At 40.6% G+C, this 16684-nt stretch overlaps 1 long non-coding RNA gene across 5 annotated transcripts in view; it reads right to left on the bottom strand.

The window, feature by feature from the left end:
* The window catches only part of LOC137541801 (uncharacterized), a 71592-nt gene that overhangs the window by 21049 nt on the left and 33859 nt on the right, over window positions 1-16684 (bottom strand). For 4 of the 5 annotated variants that reach the window (XR_011025270.1, XR_011025274.1, XR_011025271.1 and 1 more), the window contains one exon: window positions 8455-8604. The exons of the other annotated variant lie outside the window; for it this stretch is intronic. This is a non-coding gene — a long non-coding RNA (uncharacterized lncRNA). The remainder of the gene's footprint in view (window positions 1-8454; window positions 8605-16684) is intronic. 5 annotated transcript variants of the gene reach the window in all.

Below are 16684 nucleotides of genomic sequence, written 5' to 3'. Positions count from 1 at the left end.
TGCAATGTGTATGGGATATTTTCACTCCCTCTCAATAAAATGCCCTTTAAGCCACCAACAAACTGAAAAAACGCTTTTGACAGTACTTTTTCACCTACTTTGTGGTATTTTTTAACTACATTTTGGTACTTCATCTACATTTTGGTACAATTGCTGGAAGATGAAAAATTATCTCCTAGGATAAAACTTAGGGGGAATTTGGAATTGGATCAGGCCCTGTGTATGGTACATTCACACAGTTTCAGCCATTATTGGGGTGTGCCACATCTGAGCAATTCTTTCTTACATGGGTGTGCTGCGTACAATGCAGCGCAGTGCATAGAAATGAACAGTCTAACATGTATGTGTGTGCAATTATTTATTTTCCTTTCAATAGGTCCAATCTCAGACAAAATCTCTTCCCTTCAATGAAGTTTTTAGTTTACTGTGCATCACAGCTTCATAGACCAGGCAGACTGCAGTCTCATCCCGTCAGGTGATCATGTTCACTGCCTCATACTTAACTGAAGGATCACTGTATTCAGTATTTTGCCTCATTAATTATTGGCTTGTTGAGCTCTCCTATTTTCTTTTATATTCTGCATAGTATGAGATCTGTGTTGACACGCTACCGAGTGGGCATTCTCATCTACCTTTGTCTCTCTGTCCTCAGACTTCCTCTTGCCAGTTCCCTGGGGGACCATAAACTCACCCTGGCCACCAGAAAGTGCTGTGGTGTATAGGCATGTCATTATAATGAGAGACGTAGCCAGTCCATTGACCACAGTGCCCTGAAATGACCTCAACAACAGGAACAAAGTATTATCCCAGAGAAAGCAGAAGGACACAGGAGAGCACGGGAGAGCAGGATCCCTCCAGGGATGTGCGTGTCCACATAGATTCTTTACTTGCATTAAGTAAAGGGAAGTCAGCAAAAATAAACTGAAAGCAAAAGTTTGTAGAGCTTTTACCATCCCTATGAGACTGCAGTATTCCCCACCTCTGTTTTACTACTTTAGAGTGCAGAGTTCAGTGAGGAGAAGCTTCCCTTTTACTCCTCACAATCTCAGTCACGGAATCCTGAACTCACAGACATGGAGTGGCAATATGTGCTGATGGACGGGACAACACCTAGGGATCAGGCTGATGCAGAAACAACAGGCTGCCAAAAGGTTGGGTAAAGACCGAGTTGGCAATAGGAAGGCAGGATGAAAAGTAGGATCAGTGGCAGGCAGTGGCAGGATCAGTCTTAGGCCTTGGGCACACTAGAAATCGCAAAACACAATCACAGGCACTAGCGCTTTGTGTTTACCAGCAATTAACCTAACTCATATACCATGTATATGAGTACAGTTGCTCACAAAATTCTGCATGTCCTGCAATGGCAATTTCCCAAATTGCCATCGCTCTAGTGGGCTCAACACCATAGCCTTGCATTAGCAAAACTTTTTTTTACAAACACCAGCTATTCTCAAAACTCCAAAATAACTCCAAAAAGTGCTTTAGTGTGTCCCAAGCCTAAGTCAGCAGCAGGCAAGAAGAGGAACAAGTCCAGGAAACAGGTGCAAGTCATCTGGAATCTGAGTCAGCAACACAAATCAGCCAGGTAGAGTCAGGAGGAAATCAGAAATTGGAAAGTTTGGCAACATGGTCGATTCCAAGTCAGGATTTGGCTTTCTGAGCTGTAATTACTCAAGCCCCAATTTGACAACTTTTTGCATTTTTTTTCTGTTTTGGGGACAAAATGTCATGTTGATTGAAAATCCACCAGACACGTTATCATAACCAAATTGCTATATTTCCAAATTTGCTGTGTATCTCAGGGTTATTTGTAGGTACAGGTATATGTCACAAGAAAATTTGAATCAAACTTGTAGTTTAATCTTAGTAGGCAGTGAAAGTCTTTTTTTTTTTTTTTTTTTTTGAAAGTCTGTTCTATGCAGTCTTCATACTCTAACATCGCAGTCCAGGCTGTGTGACCAGATTTGGTTGTATGTATTAAAAAGCAGTAATAAATCCATAATATCCTCTGGAAATCGGTGATCTGCTCTTGTAAAAAGATCATACTCATCTCCACCATAATGAGCTAATAATGATATCTAAATGTAAGTCCTCAGAGTGCAAAGAGAAACGTCACCAAATATTAACCCGAGTGTTTAAGGAAATGGACCTATTAATGCAGAACATCTGCACAAGACATTGTAACTCAACAATTAAATGTGTTCCACTGACTGACGTGTTGCAAAAAGCTGAAGATGAAAGATCTTTAAGTTCTTCGGGTGTTTGGATAGTTTTGCTTCAATAGAGAAATACATTTCTAAAAAAAACATTGTGGTTCATTTCTCAAAAAGATAGAAAATCCTATAGATGATTTGTATTGCTGAAGGTCAAAGTTTATCTTTTTACTAAGCCAACTCAGTCTTGTCTGCTGTCCACATTTTCTTAAAGGACAACTATCGTAAAAATGCTGTAAAATTTAAAATACATGTTCATTAGTTGTACATTTGTCCTGGAGTAAGATGCACTATAATTTGTTTTTTTTTTCCTATGCTCACGTCACTTACAGTAAGCAGTAGAAATGTGATCGATCTGACAGATTTTGGATTAATCCATCTCCTTGTGGGGAAATCTCTGGAATTCCTTTATTTTCAAAAGCACTTCATGGATGGCAGTGGCCCACTCCATCTATCCACCAGAATAGCATGCACAGGAGGATAATGGTTTTTCAAATTCAATTGATTTATATTGGCTGCTTTGGTATCTACAGGAGAAGTAAGCCAACTATACCTCTTTTATTTTTTAGAAAAAACTTGTTTTTATGGCTGTTTACTGAAGAAAAAAAACATTTTATGCTCTTATCAGTAGCTGTAGCTTGAGTGTTGCAGATGTTCCTTCCTTCTCTCTTTCAGAAAGCAGAACTGCACAGTCGTATTGCAATAGTCATCTATTGCATTCTAAAACATAGTCCAAAATGTAGTAAGCAGAAGCATATCAGCAACAGTCAGGATGATAGAGGAAGAAAAAGAAAACAGAAGAATAGATGATGTATGCAGATGAAAATGGCAACACAAGATAAAAGTATACAGATGAAGATGGTAACACAAGATAAAAGTATACAGATGATGAAAGAAATAAACAGAGAAAATAAAGAAGGAAAATATAGCTTTACATACAATTGGGATTGTGTATTACGGTAATCTTATTAAACCATTATCCAGTAGATATAACTGTCCCCTAACTTAGCTGTAAAGAAGGGTATATGAAGCTATGTTTTCTCGCTGAGCCTCAGAGGAAGCGGAATTATGGTTATCCTACCTAATAATAGGCAAGTGTCCCTGCGTCTGTCCGTGTGTCAGTGCTTTGTAGCACTGCGCATGTGCAGAGACAAGACGCAGAGACACTGCCGAGAGCCAGAGAAGGACGGGGCCAGAAGAGGCAGTCGCGTGTGCACACGAGGCGGGCGTGCGCTGGCGGTTTGCACGCTCACGGCAGATTACTGAGAGACCTAGCCTGTTTTAAAATGGGCTAAGGTCACTAGTATATAAATATTACACAATTAGCCAAGTTTTTATGAAGAAAATACCTTGTGCAATTTATTTAAATGAAAGGTGCAATAAACTTGTCTTCTACTTTTCTTATGAGATTCTGGTACATGAATATTGGAGTGGTGTTGTCATAAATATCTATTTTTGTACTGTTAGCAAAGCCTACAATTTTCTTAAAAATTGGATTAATATATTAGCTACATCAGACCTGCCACACTTGAATCTCTGCTTATTTCTGTGCAGAATCTAATGGGACGAGTATCAGCATTGCCACTGATGATCTAAATACTGTTGGAGGTAACTACAAGCAATCAGTGTTGCTTGTAAATTTTCGCCAAAGTCATTTTCACATTGAAAATGCTATTTTCAACTTCGTAAAATATATTCGCAAAAATACATTGTATTTTAGCATTGTGAATTTAAAAAAAAAGCAAAAAACTAAATGATTGCCAGCCCGAATTTTCACAGCCAAAATCACATCTTTTAAAGCAAAAAATCAGCAAAAACGCCCCCCAAAAAAAAAGTTACAAAAAAAAAAATTTGACGGCATTTTTGCTCAAAAAGTCAAATTTTACATTAGTTTTGCGAAAATTAATGCGAAAAGAATATTGGCATACTCACTAATTATTGCAAGTAATATGCATGCCATCACTTCCTCAGGTCCACCCCGAAAAATAATGATGGCATGGATACTTATCCTTTAAATTGACTTTAACTTGAGAGTTTTTATCTCAGGCAGTGCCTTGGCTTTTCCTTTTATAGCCCATGAAAGCTTCCCTCTAGGAATAAAGAGAATCCGAGGCAAAGTGACATGACATGGGGGGCCTACAGTGCATCGCAGGTCAGGTCCACACCAGAGAAGCGTAGCTGTCACATCATGGCAGCAGACAAGAGTTCTCAGAAAGCCCCTTCCACCCTGCAAGTTGTGCAGCTCCCAAAAAACCTCTGTTTATGCGGTAAAAACCCTGTGACACATACTGATGCCTTCAAGAGCCAGATATGACTGCAAGACGGATCTCCTCATTTTCCGCACTGCTTCTCGGCTGAGAAGATGTGCTAAGAACAGTGTTCCCCTCAGACCTCTCCATCACGGCTAGAGATAAGCGGTGCATAGGCAAAGCAGCCATTGATCGGGAGGCTTTAAGTAAAGTTATTTGAAGAGAGATGTAATACTTTCCATAGCACACAGAAAATATCGTTAATAGTCTATCTCAGCCATCGGAGCTCCCATGTGCTTCACGCTAATCTCTCTTCACTTATGTTCTTTTTCAATTAATTATAGTCATTTACAAGATGAACATATCCTTCCTCCTGGGGATAGCCGGGTAGAATAATTTGCAAAAAGGAAAGAGGAGAAAAAAAACCCTCTAAATAAGTCTCTGGTATAGGCAGGCAATTCATCTATCGATTGCCTTTAAACAAGAGAAAGTTCCTATAAGCAACCCAGGCTATTAAATCAATTTACATTAAGAGAGAAGAAACATTTGGATGCAAAGGAGCTTCAATGAGAGAACAGTAATGAAAGGAGAAAAATGTTCTTGTTGTGATACTTCATGTACAAGAGCTAATGGCCAATTAAAGGGGAAGATGTCTAAGGGAGGATAGGCTTACATCCAACCTCAGATGAAACCAATAATTTTTACAAAATCCAAATAGTTTTCATTTTCATTTTATCACTTTTTGATACGTTGGAAGAGTCCTAAGAAAAGAATCCAGCAACCAACACTAGAGAGGAGCAGCAAGATACAAATAATCATGAGACATGTATATGCGCTTTGAGTCCAACGAGAGAAGAGTGCTTTACAAATGCTATTGTTGTTATAGACGATCTATACAGGGTCATAACTAAGAATCATAGGACTCCGCTGCAAAGCTTGGATGGGGCCCCCATTGTTCACACCCTTTCCCTTGTCTACTCCTTTCTGACCCTCACAGCCTAGGGGTCCATCTTGCCAGGGTTATAAAACAAGTGTGGGCATCATGCTTTGTGTTAAATGGGCAGAAAATGTTCATCTTCCTTATGCATGCATTTAGCCCTTTCCGCTCCTGTGTCAGACTGTGTCTAACATTGCCATTTTTCTGGATTGCTCCTATGTCGGATGTAATCAGACACAATAAAACTTGCTGCTGCTAGGTGGCGCTGTTTCCAAATAAAATCTGGCACAGCGCCATCCTGTACAGATCAGGGTGTCGGACTATGTCCGATACTCTGATCCTCGCCGGCCATTACCCCCATGCTCTGCCCACCATCTCTCCTGCCTGTTTTGCATTGTACGGGAGCCACTGCTGGATCAGGTCCGGCATGGGGGTCCTCCTATGTGGATCAAAGTGACGGACAAAGTAGGACATTCTGATTCCCACCAGGAGCACAAAGGGCCACATAGCAATGATATTATGCTGGTGCTACAGCATGCAAGCTGGCTCTGATCCTGCCACTGATGTCGGGCTAAAAAAAAGTCTGGTAGCGATCAATTGAGAACACTAACAGGAAGGGAAAACTTACCCAATCTAATCCGATCAATGGAATTGATCGCAAATATGGATCAATTCCCATGATCAGATTGGATCTTGCATGTTTTCATTCCCCATTTTTGGCAAGTTGAACATTTAGGACATAGGACCAGGGCCGGGCCGAGGCAGAGGTGAGAGAGGCTCCAGCCTCAGGGCACAGTGAGGAAGGAGGCACACAGCTCACTCAGCTATCATTCCCCTACTGTGCTTGAAGCAGAGGGAAATAAGAAAAGGGGATACATTGCAGTGACTGTAAGCCAAATAACTAGAGCTTAAGGTGTTGGGGGCCCTGGGGCGCCTCTTAGTTTAATAGCAATCAGCGTGTGACTGCTGGGGTTGGGGGGAGGTGGAGGGGGCACTTTGGTGTCTCAGCCTTGGGTACTGGAGGACCTTGTCCTGTCTCTGCATAGGACCATTTGTGGACACCTTTTTAGTGACAGTTAACTAGGAAAAAAATAGCTAGAAAAAAATGTAAAATTTTAAATACATATGTATAAAATGTTTATTTGTCCCAGAGCAAAATAATCAATAAATTACCCCTTTCTTATGTTGCTGTTTCTTACCATAAAAAGTAAAAATGTCATAGATCTGACAGGTTTTGGACTAGTCTATCTCTTCATAAGGGATTCTCAGGGTTTTCTGTATTTTCAAATGCACTTACTGACTGACAGTTGCTCAGTCCAGCTGGTAAAATTGTGTGCAAACAAGTAGGACAGCTTCAGCACCCTTGTATAGATCTTTACCAGGGGGTCCTTTTGAAAAAAAATACATGAAAGACTGAGAATCCCTCGTGAGAAGATATGTCAGTTTGTTACTGATCTGTTACAGATCTGTCATTTTGTTACTACTTACTGTAAGTGACAGCAGCAGCATAGGAAAATAGTCATTTATAGTGCATTTTACTCTGGTAGTAATGTACATCTTACATGTTTGTGTTTACATGCATATCAATTCTACAGTTTTATATGGCGGAAGTCCTTTAACTAAGTAGATTTCATGTATTTAAAAAATGGCCAGACATTGCTATACAGAAGTTGACTTTTAAAATAGAAAAAAATGTTTTCAGTTAATGTCCCTTAGTTTTTATTTTTATTTTTTGATGTACACAGTGGGTATACAAGAGCTTTAACAGAATTGTGCTGCTATGTTTAGGTGACATGTCCTCTTTAATTAAAATTCTGTTGATAAGGATCTATGTGCGCTGGGAAATATTAACAGTTGGTTGGCGCAAATTTACTCCCTAACTGCGAAATGTGCCAAGGCTTGAAAATGCCAAGTAAAAGATAATTTAATAAAAAGTAAATAAATGAAGATTTAGCATTGCGAGAGTGCAATGTTTCAGCCAATTAGACTGGCGGGCTCGGCGGGATAACAACTTTAAGTGACCCAATTTAACTGCTCAATATGACATTTTCATAAACCGGCGCGGTGTTAATTACTCGCTGCTATTGTGATGATATTTTGTCTTGTGATTAAAAAGTGATGAGAATTCACCCGAACTCCAGATACATGAATCTCGTCAGGATCAAAAGCACTCCCTACTTAAAGTAAGAGATGTATAATAATGGCGAGATGTGATAATAACAAAAATACATTAAAGTACAACCGTCACATGCTCAAGCCTTGGAAACTAATTTGTAAAGTGCACTGAAGAAATGAACTGTCTGTGATGTTCACAGCTCATACAAGTTCGGCGACAACTTATTTAAGTTACCATCACTGGGAACCTTCAAGGAATTTCTACAATTAAATTCTAAAATTGGTGAAATCATGTTCTTTACAGTGCTGCTTTTTCCTAACTCATTTGTATCTTTCTATAGGTTCGCCATAATAGCTCGGGAAACTAACAAAGTAGGGCATCTGTAAACAAGGAATGCATATAAATAAGGCACATAGTAATTTAGGCTCAGGGTACAGCCTATAGTCAAATTATCAGTAAGTAGTGATTACTTATACTCTACCACTGGTTTTGCAACAGACTGTTTATTGTTTTTTTTCAGAATTTTATGACAAGTAAGTAAGCTATTTCTCCTTTCGACAAATAACCTGAACTTCCTCTCCAAAAGAAGCTTTTTTTTTGCACCTAAACCTAACCCCCCTTCCATCCCCCAGTGTAAGCCCCTTCTTCTTGCCTCCCCTCCAATGTCGGCGTCTTCCTGAAAACTATAGTAACCCTAACCTCCTCTCCAATATTAGCTTCCTTCTGACACCTAACCCTATCCCAATGTAGGCCTCTTACTTGTTGGCCTAAACCTAACCTTCCACTCAAATGTACACATCTTCCTCATGCCTAACCCTGTCCTCTCCTCCAATATAAAACTGTTCTTCACACCTAATCCTAAATCCTAATCATAACTGTTACATCTAATCTTCCTCTAATCTATTCCCTTGCTACTAACCTACCTAAACTTAAACTTACCTCTAAGCTCTAGCTGTAACCGATACTCATTTTCCAAGGTCTTTAGTTAGTGTCAAATCCAATTGGTAAAAAATCCAGTGGCTAATAGCAGAAAGCTAATTATGGGCAAAGTGTACAACTGGGGTAGCATTACTCGACTGTTCAGTATATCTAATAATGCAAAGATCAACATGTCATTATAAGAAAAATGCAAAATAAATAATTACAGAATAAAAAAAAAAGATACATAAGATCTATCCAAAGACATAACAACAACGTTATTTAGGTGATACCTTTAAAACTGTACAAGATTTCTTTGCAAACTTTTGAAACTTTAAGTTTCTTCAAGTTTTGACAGTTATATGAAAGGAACAGAGTCTATAAATCAGATATAAATGGTATTTAAAAATAAATAAGTACATACATCAGTTGGCCAAATACACAAAATGCCATCACAAAAGAACATGGAGATAGTAGCTAAATATTCACTAGTTTGATCACTTGTGTTTAGTGTTTATTTGATGTCACTGTAGACTGTTTTATAATCGGACTATTTTTAGTCCTAGTATATGAATTATACTACAGCAGTCAGTTAGTTGTTTTGACGTTATCCTCTGGTGTAATGCAGCAATATGGGCACTGTCCGTTTTTAATAAGTAACTCTTGCCCATCATTTTTTGTGTTACTATATGGTTGTCTGGGAAACCAATGGAGCAAGACGTTCTTCTGCTATATGTACTTCATCCCCATTCCTCTAGGAATTCTGACCATAAAGTCTGATTGTGTACTGTGACAACTAGTGGAGAATCTATAGGAGTGACAGTGAAGTGGATCCCCTCACTGTGTTATGTCCTGTTAAATCTTTTATTTAAAGCGTAATATAACCCAGCATTTCTTCTTTGCTCTAAAAATTATTTACAGCATATTATATGCAACCAGCATTTTTTTTTTACTAGACCAGCATTGGAAGGGTTACACACAGAGCTTGGAAGTTCAGTGCATTGAAATCTGGACGCATTCGAAGTTGTAGATAATGTTATCTTGTGTTTACTTAAAAGTATCAAGTGAGGAATGTGACACATTCTCTGACTGTGCAGAAACAGCTGGAGACAGAGAGACACTGAAAGCATGTCTGCCTTCAATACATAATGAATAAAACCAGTTATTAATAAAATGCAAAGTAAACTCACAAAGTAAAAAACTGTACTTTTGGGAACCTATAATTTCTAATTGAATAATAATACTTATGCACAAATGCAAATATGATAACCATATGGCATATACAAAGTAGGAAAACATGTTTTTATTGAATATTATGTCAGGGTTTTAAACCGCTTTAAAAAAAAATCTACAGAAACTTTTACTTATTTTCTGTGATAACTAAACTGTGGGTGAATCTAAAGAGCTGTAGCTGCAAGTCAATTGAGGGTAGCTGGGAATGCAAAACATGTATCTGCATGCTTTGCAGAGACTTCTCCGGGAAAACCAAGTAAACAATCACATGGGCAGGGGGATAAAAAAATCTAGGACTGTAATTAGAGATGGCCCAAATGGTTCACCCGGCATGCACAGCAGGGGTAATTAGTGTCTTAGCTAGGTGGATTCCATGTAGCTGAGACACTAATTGCAAAACATGCACCGTTGGGGAGTCACGAGAACAGGTTTGAGAAACACTGGGCTAGGGAAGGTACCCCAACAGAAAATCAGTGTGCCTGAATGCTGTAGGTGGAAGCCCCACCACCAGGATTGGGTGCTGAAGACGAATAATCTACACACCTTACATTAAATTATTACTGAAACTGAAGTGAAGGAACTCCAGACAGATGTTACGTTGACATGGGAGATTACATTTTACTGCTCAAAACTTCTGAAAGACGAAAACATTTATTTTACAGTGGAATTTTCACTATTTCAGTTGTAGGTAAGATGGACAAGCTATCGCCTCACTTCCTGCCAAGGTTTCACCAATCACCTAGACAGGAAATGAGGGGAAATCTCCCCACGGAGGATACCGATGATAATAATAACAAGACAGGAGATCTAAGCCTTCCTTACGCTAGCAGAATAGCTTTTCAGTTTTCAATCACCTGGACAGGAATTGACAGAAAATCTCAACAGGGATACGGACAGTAGCAAAAACATGACAGAGGCTGTAACTCTTGCTCAACCTATCCAGAAAAACTAAAGGAAAGTTTAAGACAACATTTCCTTTCCTAAAGTAGACTTAAACTTATAGTGGCAGGGTTTCAGTTGTTTAAAATCTCATCTTTTTAGATGAAAACATTTGAAAGATTTCCTCAATAAGCATTTTCTCCTGGCAGACTCAAAGCACCAGCCAGAGCTAGCCACTAGGGCACGCTCTATAGGCAGTAGCAGTGTTAGGGAGTCTTCCCCAATGTCTCCTACTGAATAGATGCTGGCTTACTGAATAGGTACAGCCAAGATTTGAGCCCTCATCTCCTGTGTCAGAGGCAGAGCCCTTAACCAGTACACTATCCAGCCACTGCATGTCTTGTACCCTAAAGGTGGCCATGCACTAATAGATTATCAAATTCCACCATCAGCTAGATCTCTAATCTGACAGGGATCTATTCTTGCCACACACTAGGCATGGAGTCTTAATAGATTTCTGCATCAAATCTATTAATAATCTTTCTAAAGGTGCTCATATGAACATCAATTTTCCCATTTGACTCCCTGCAGGTTCAATCACTCTAATTGAGTTGGATGGGAATGAATTCCTTTAAATGTAAAACAATTGAAATTTGATCGCTAGTGACAAAAAAATTCATAGAAAGTATAGAACAGGATGGAAAATCTAGGTTGATTGGGGGTAGGGCAAGAGTGGCAGTAGATTGCTGGCCCATAGTGTTGCATTGCTTTAAATAGTGCAACTCTGCAGCTCAATTGATTTTCAATAGATTGCCTGCCAGGTTCCATTAAAAATTGAATGTGCTGTGTTTGGTAGGAATGTATTCCTTTTAGAAAGGAATTGGTAGTTGTGGAACAACTAATGGAAATCTTTACATGCATGGCCAGCTTAACCGCACTGTTGCACTGTTTGATGCAGTGCAACTTGAATACCTGGGCAAAGAACAATAGACTAATTGCTGCTGCTGTTGGTGAGGCTGGATCTCCTATACCTTCACACAGAGAGGAACCTTGTCATTCAGGACTGATTCTGCCTTGTGCTGATAGCACCCTGCTACCCCTGGACTAAGTAGTTACCTGGTGGATAGATGAAGATCTAGGTCATTCTCCAGACATGAGCCTGTCATTATCTGTGACTTGTTATGCCCACCACTTTCTGTATTTTTGGACTCTTGGGTCATTGTAGCCCATTGGCTGGACCTGTGACTTGCTAGGACTTGTAATTTGCCCATTGTTGTCCTGCTGCCTGTACTCACTGCAACTGTGTGTTGGTCCTTTGTGCACTGCTACTTTGTAAAGAAACAGTGCTGTTTGTGCCAGTAAAGAACCTGCTTATTGGCCATTCACCAAAAGTCTTTTTATGGTGTGTTTTCCAGACTGCCATTACTGTGATGTTTGCACTGTGACGTAATGGGGATCACCTGAGTGTGGCCTGATTGCTCTAGCGCAAAATGCTGTGATCCATGGCTTCTAGCACTGACCTAAATATCAGATTTACCCTCTACATTCACTTCTATTCTTTATATACTATATACAAACATGCTGTTATATTATTTAACTGTGACAGGGTGTCACAGGCTCTTATAGGAAAGGTTATGGATGGTGTGTGTATATAGCACCTCGTTTAAGGTGCTTGGTCAAATAAAGCTCCAGGAAAAAAAAAAAACTGTGTGTGCTAATTTGGCTTTTTCAAAAGCCGGTTAAGGGTCCTGGAGCTGGCCAGGGAAGTGTGGGTGGGTTCCCTGGCCACCTGGCCCAGTCCAGGTATTACACCTGTGCAGGGTGGAGCACAGGTGCTGAATAAAGGTCAGCCAGTCTGACCAGGAAGGAGCTCACTTGGTTCCTGTACTCTGGAGGGAACAGAGCTCTCACATGGGAGAAAGGCTAAACTCTGCATGTACAATGTAAGTTGCCATGTTATTGGTATGTTTTGCTACAATCCTGTCTATGTATTGTCAGTCAGGGACTGGAGCGAGACAGGTAGTTGCTCAGCCGAGCTAGGTTTTGTTTGATGAACTGTTTGGTACTCACTGGCAACTATTTAATTTTCATAAATAAACCAGGCAGGAGCCTGACTTTTACAATATTGGAAGCCGGCTGTCTCTTCTATGAACCGTCTTACCCCTGTTGCTATGGGTAACCGCTACATAACGTTAAGGCCAACTTCACTCAAAATATTTGTATCTTTGTTATTCAATAGGGAAGAATTGGCAGAGCATCCTAAAGCAGTCCGTATCTGAAATGCATACCAACAGAGGTGTGCAGAGCCTCCCAAAGGCAAATACACACCTTGTATTCAAAACAGATGCTAAACTACCACCACGATGAGGCCATCCTCCTGGAAGGGACCCTAACCTCTAACTAACTAACTAACTAACTAACTAACTATTTTTGTTATTCCTTTTGAGTAGATTTTCCTGCCCTTTCTGTTCTTTTAGACACCCATGACCACAATGGGCTGTGTGTAAAACTCCCAATTCCGAACCAAAGATTGCAGAATTTGGGGAATGAGGGTACTGGACCAATAGCAAATCCAAAACTAAGAGTCCATGAAGAAGGGTTCTGCACACAGGAAGTCAGTAAGTGTGCTTTTAATGTCCCTTCACAAAGTATCACACCATGGCCCATATGCAATTAAATTGTCCACCTAAATTTTCTTCTAGGAGATCATTTTTCAACTTCTTTCATAAATAATTTTTCAGCATGTTGTTTTTGAAAAGGTACCAAGAAGTAAGTGAAAAAGTACTATCAAAATTATTTCCAACACATTATTGCTAGCTGGTGACTTAAAATGCATTTTACTGACAAGGGGTTAAAATATCACCTAGGAGAAAAAGTTAATTGCATATGGCCCCGTCTGACCACTTAAAGGGAACCTTAACTGAGAGGGATATGGGTGTTTCCTTTTAAACAATGCCAGTTGCTTGTCAGACCTGCTGATCTCTTTGGCTGCAGTAATGGCTGAATCACACACCTGAAACAAGCATGCAGCCAATCCAGTCTGACTTCAGTCAGAGCACCTGATCTGCATGCTTGTTGAGGGGCTGTAGCTGAAATAATTAGAGACACAGCATCAGCAGGAGAGTCAGGCAACTGGTATTATTTTAAAAGGAAAAATCCATATCCTTCTCAGTATAGGTTCCCTTTAGGGTTTAATGGCCAGATGGTGAGATAGTTTGTGATGGAGCATTAAAAGCACAGTTCATGCAGTTCATGACTACCAGTGTGCAAACCTTATTTATGGACTCTCAGTGTGTAGTGATGAGCACAAATTTCGCATAGAGACAATTTTGCATCTAAATTCACAATTGCAATGAGAAATGTAACTACTTGCCGACTACTCCACGCCAATTGGCATGAGCAGTGCGGCAGCCCCAGGACCGCTCCACGCCGAGTGGCGTGAACGGTTTTCTATGGGGCTAGGAGGAGATCGCGTGCAGGCTGCGCGTGCATCTCCTGCTTGGGGGGCAGAGCTCCACCCCGCCTTCAGTCTCCGAGTGGCGATTGCCGCTTGGGAGAATGTTAGACTGTATTTCAAAAATAAATTATATAAATATTGATAAAAATATAAACAATGTGGGGGGCGATCAGACCCCACCAACAGAGAGCTCTGTTGGTGGGGGGAAAAGGAGGGGGGAATCACTTGTGTGCTGTGTTGTGCGGCCCCGCAGCTTTGCCTTAAAGCTGCAGTGGCCCAATTAAGTAAAAATGGCCTGGTCACTAGGGGGGTTTAACACTGCGGTCCTCAAGTGGTTAAGGAAAAATTGTAATTAATTTTGTCTGTAATTGTAATCATTCATATTTTGCATACATTTTCTCATGATTTTTGCGTAATTTAGTGCCGAATTTAGCGGTTAATAGCAAAGCCCCCACGCCTGCTATTGCTACCAAAATTGCTTTGTATGTTAGAGAGAATAGTGGGTACAAGTAAAAAAAAAATGAGAAAATGAGAAAATCTAATTTAAAATGCACAGAAAAATGTTTTTTTAACTGTCATTTTTCTGAGTTTAAAAACTATTTTTCTTAATGCTAGCATTACAAGATACCTTTTGTGGTGATATATTGAGGTGCTGATGATATTAGGGAATACAGGAACATATTTCTGTCATTTTTCTGTCTGCTATATCTCACATGTGTATTCTGCTTTGAAGCGATGGTCATCTGGCTGTACCACATTTGCATCTAAAGAGGACTTCAGTGAATAGAGCTGGGGTAATCAGACAATGGCAGAAGTGAAGCGTTGAAGTCATTGACACTTAAAACGTTTACACTTCTGTTGAGGAAGGCTGTTAAAGCAGTGTGAAGAACTCTAGACTAGTCAGGAAGAGTCTCTTCACCAAAAGTTGACATGTGTGTTAAACACTATTTCATTGTGAGGAAATTGAATTATTGGTGGAGGTGCAAATTATACCCTGTAAATTACATCTATGGGAAGGGGTTGGAAATCTCTGCAGACTTTAAAAACAGAGACAGGAAAAAGCCTTAATCAAGTTTTCACCTGGAGTTGAAAAGCCTCACTTCACAATCTTTTGATGTATAGACTTTTACCTGGAAATAGAATTATGTCTGAGATTTAATTAAAAACTAGTTCCTCCCCTCCCCAAGGAAGTTGCAGCCTCCAGGCGTATCTCACAGTATAAAACAGCAGCTAGGATAGCCACAACTTGTAGTTCTTGGAGATAGCACACACGGCTAGAACTAACCTAGTTCCTGACCAGAAATTGCGTACTCCCGCAACAACGCCAGATCAATACGCTGGTACCTTTATTTCCCCGTTTATTTTGGTAAGCAAATCGCTTTGTGTGTATTTTTGTAACTTTTATCTTTGTAACCTTTTACTTTGTTTTTGTAATCTTTTGTATATATTCTGTTCTGCATTGTTCCACTTTTTTCCCTGGAATATTAAATTATTATTTAATAAGCTTGACTTCTGCTGTACTAAACTAACACTCATAGCCTAGAAGAGATTGAAGTGTGTATAAGTCCGTGCCCGATTGTATGATTGAGCGACACTACCGTATAAGATTGTAATTGCATTGTGTGTGGGGCGTTTGTCATACGTTGGCCTAAAGCACGCAGCTGACCCAACGTACGAAACGCCAGTGCGAGTAGCTCAACAGCTGATTGACTAACAGTATCGTTCGGAAGGACTGTTAGTGGTTTTGCTTCACTACAGTGTAAGATTGCAACTGTGTGTGTGTGTGTGGGTGCGTGGCGTTCCCGTATTCGGCCTAAGCGCAAAGCTGACCCGAATACGAAAACGCGGATTGCGCGCTGAGGACTCGACAGCAGAGTGGAAGTGTCTAGCGAACCGCTAGTGGTGGCAGTGAGAGGTGTTCTGAGGGGTCCCAGCCTTGTTTTAGCTCGAATAAGGCTGCTCCCCGCTTGATCTGGTCAAACCCGCAGTCGGGAACCGTATATGCAGGCGTGCCGCGGGCCGGTTCCTGACATAATTGGCTGGCAGTGGTGGGAACGTTTGGTACATTAGTATGCAGTTTAGCTCGCTATTCTGAGTACTAAAGGCTGGAAGCTTGCTAGAAGCAACTAGCCTACAGAAGTCTTCTCAGTGCAGAATCTATATACTTTTTTTTTTGTGTTCGAGGATACACACTTGGCATTTTTGCTTTCCCTCCCCCCCTTTTTTTTCCTTTTATTTGGCAATATGATGGCTCAGAAAGCAACCAGCTATAAGAAACAGAATCAAAACGACTTACGCAACCTGTGTGAGCACAGAGGCATCGAGACGGTGAGAGGCCAGACTAAGGAGCAGTTAGTTCGTGCCCTCGAGGAGTATGATGGGGCAGAGCAAGCCCGTGCTCCAACGCCAGAAGATGCAGCTCACAACACAGCAGAGGAGGGAAGAGCTGAACGGCGACACCAGCTGGAGCTGGCTAGACTTCAGCAGCAGAACAGGTCTGCTGCACCTGCAGAACGCAAAGGTGAGCGAGTCCACCAAATCCCCCTGGATAAGTTCCCCACTATGGACAAGCACTCTGACATAGACACTTTCCTACAGGGGTTTGAAAGGACTTGTCATCAGTATGGGGTGCCCCAAGAGCAGTGGGCAAGATATCTCACACCAGGGCTGAGAGGCGAGGCC

The sequence above is a fragment of the Hyperolius riggenbachi genome, chromosome 12, assembly GCF_040937935.1.
Source record: "Hyperolius riggenbachi isolate aHypRig1 chromosome 12, aHypRig1.pri, whole genome shotgun sequence".
NCBI classification, from domain to species: domain Eukaryota; kingdom Metazoa; phylum Chordata; class Amphibia; order Anura; family Hyperoliidae; genus Hyperolius; species Hyperolius riggenbachi.
This window is presented reverse-complemented; position numbering and strand designations above follow the sequence as displayed.